Raw genomic sequence first — 3429 nt, 5'->3', positions numbered from 1 at the left:
TGTTTGTGTTTTTTTTTTGTGTGTGTGTGTGTTTTATTATTTTTGGTTTTTTGTAAATTGCCCAGTCTCAGGTATGTCTTTATCAGCAGTGTGAAAATGGACTGATACAGAACTGATCCATGTCCACAGAGTGCATTAGGCAGAGGTGGCCCAGTCCATGTTACCTACTACTGCTGCCTCACCCCTACCTAACACTCACACATGTGGCATGTGGCCTGTAGGGGTTTCCTGTGACAGCTGATGGAGAAGGGAAAAACCCAGGCCTAATTTATGGATGGATGTATTCAATGGAATATTGAGGGTTAGATAATGAACTGTTGCTGTCCTACAATCCTCAGAAGGCTACACCTGAGAGTGGTGAGGAGATGTCCTCTCAGTGTGCATATCTTTCAACAGTAAACTTTGTCATCAACACTAGGTGTAGGAAAAATTGCTGGGAGTATGAATACACACAAATTATTTGCTGACTCAGTGCCAAGAAAAATAAGATTGGAAAATTGAAACAGGGTAGCCTGGGTGACTCATAGAAGTGGGCACAGGTATATGGTTCTTTGTATCTTATGTCTATTGCCACCAGAAGGCACTCACAGGAGAGGAGACACTGAACAACTAGGACAACAGAATGGCTCACCCAGTAGGCATTAACCAGCTGTGTCATCAGCCACCCCAGGGTTTGCACAATGAGCCTGTTACAGGAATAGTAATGGTGGGAGAAATGGAGGCTGGACGTAGGCCTGACAACTTGCACTCTCCTTCACCAAGGCTGATCTAGCCATGGCTGCTGCCATATATCTGACCTAGCTAATAGCAGAAATCAAGCTCTCAGTATAGTACCATACCCCAAAGAGCCACTAGCTAGACAGTGGGTACCAAGCTGATTACAACAGACCCCTTCCATCCTACAGTAATTCATCATCCTTGGGACTACAAGTATTTGAGGTATCAGCTTCCTTTTCTATTTGCAGTTCCTTTACTGGTACCCCTATTGCAGGGCTCACAAAGTACCTTATAGACTGACCTGGGATCCCATTTATATTTTCTTTTTTCTTTTTAATTATACTTCATGTTTTATGGTACATGTGCACAACGTGCAGGTTTGTTGCATATGTAAACATGTGCCATGTTGCTGTGTGGCACCCATTAACTCGTCATTTACATTAGGTATATCTCCTAATGCTATCCCTCCCCCATCTCCCCAGCCCACAACAGGCCCTGGTGTGTGATGTTCCCCTTCCTGTGTCCAAGTGATCTCATTGTTCAGTTCCCACCTATGAGTGAGAACATGTGGTGTTTGGTTTTCTGTTCTTGCAATAGTTTGCTGAGAATGATGGTTTCCAGCTGCATCCATGTCCCTACAAAGGACATGAACTCATCCCTTTTTATGGCTGCATAGTATTCCATGGTGTATATGTGCCACATTTTCTTAATCCAGTCTGTCATTGATGGACATTTGGGTTGGTTCCAAGGCTTTGCTATTGTGAATAGTGCCGTAATAAACATACATGTGTATGTATCTTTATAGCAGCATGATTTATAATCCTTTGGGTATATACAAAGTAATGGGATGGCTGGGTCACATGGTATTTCTAGTTCTAGATCCTTGAGGAATTGCCACACTGTCTTCCACAATGGTTGAACTAGTTTACAGTCCCACCAACAGTGTAAAAGCATTCCTATTTCTCCACATCGTCTCCAGCACCTGTTGTTTCCTGACTTTTTAATGATTGCCATTCTAACTGGTGTGAGATGATATCTTCATTTGCATTTCTCTGATGGCCAGTGATGATGAGCATTTTTTCATGTGTCTGTTGGCTGCATAAATGTCTTCTTTTGAGAAGTGTCTGTTCATATCTTTTGCCCACTTTTTGATGGGGTTGTTTGTTTTTTTCTTGTAAATTTGTTTGGGTTCTTTGTAGGTTCTGGATACTAGCCCTTTGTCAGATGAGTAGATTGCAAAAATTTTCTCCCATTCTGTAGGTTGCCTTTTCACTCTGACAGTAATTTATTTTGCTGTGCAGAAACTCCTTAGTTTAATTAGATCCCATTTGTCAATTTTGACTTTTGTTGCCATTGCTTTTGGTGTTTTAGACATGAAGTCCTTGCACATGCCTATGTCCTGAATGGTATTGCCTAGGTTTTCTTCTAGGGTTTTTATGGTTTTAGGTAGAACATTTAAGTCTTTAATCCATCTTGAATTAATTTTTGTATAAGTTGTAAGGAAGGGATTCGGTTTCAGCTTTCTACTTGTGGCTAGCCAGTTTTCCAAGCACCATTTATTAAACAGCGAATCCTTTCCCCATTTCTTGTTTTTGTCAGGTTTGTCAAAGATCAGATGGTTGTAGATGTGTGGTATTATTTCTGAGGGCTCTGTTCTGTTCCATTGGTCTATATGTCTGTTTTGGTACCAGTACCATGCTGTCTTGGTTACTGTAGCCTTGTAGTATAGTTTCAAGTCAGGTAGCGTGATGCCTCCATCTTTGTTCTTTTGACTTAGGATTGTCTTGGCAATGCGGGCTCTTTTTTGGTTCCATATGAACTTTAAAGTAGTTTTTTCCAATTCTGTGAAGAAAGTCGTTGGTAGCTTAATGGGGATGGCATTGAATCTATAAATTACCTTGGGCAGTATGGCCATTTTCACGATGTTGATTCTTCCTATGCATGATCATGAAATGTTCTTCCATTTGTTTGCATCTTCTTTTAGTTCATTGAGCAGTGATTTGTAGTTCTCCTTGAAGAGGTCCCTCACATCCCTTGTAAGTTGGATTCCTAGGTATTTTATTCTCTTTGAAGCTATTGTGAATGGGAGTTCACTCATGATTTGGCTCTCTGCTTGTCTGTTATTGGTGTATAGGAATGCTTGTGATTTTTGCACATTGATTTTGTATCCTGAGACTTTGCTGAATTGGCTTATCAGCTAAGGAGATTTTGGGCTGAGATGATGGGATTCTCTTTTCTTTTTTTTTTTTTTTTTGAGATGGAGTCTCGCTCTGTCGCCCAGGCTCACTGCAAGCTTCGCCTCCCGGGTTCACGCCATTCTCCTGCCTCAGCCTCCTGTGTAGCTAGGACTACAGGCACCTGCCACCGCACCTGGCTAATTTTTTGTATTTTTAGTAGAGACGGGGTTTCACCGTGATCTCAATCTCCTGACCTTGTGATCCACCCGCCTCGGCCTCCCAAAGTGCTGGGATTACAGGCGTGAGCCACCTTGCCCAGCTGACGATGGGGTTTTCTAAATAGACAACCATGTCATCTGCAAACAGGGACAATTTGACTTCCTCTTTTCCTAAATGAATACCCTTTATTTCTTTCTCTTACCTGATTACCGTGGCCAGAACTTCCAACACTATGTTGAATAGGAGTGGTGGGAGAGGGCATCCCTGTCCTGTGCCAGTTTTCTAGGGGAATGCTTCCAGTTTTTGCCCATTCAGT

Source organism: Macaca nemestrina, chromosome 9 (assembly GCF_043159975.1).
Source record: "Macaca nemestrina isolate mMacNem1 chromosome 9, mMacNem.hap1, whole genome shotgun sequence".
NCBI lineage: Eukaryota > Metazoa > Chordata > Mammalia > Primates > Cercopithecidae > Macaca > Macaca nemestrina.
The sequence above is the reverse complement of the archived record's forward strand: the minus strand, read 5'-3'. Positions refer to the sequence as shown.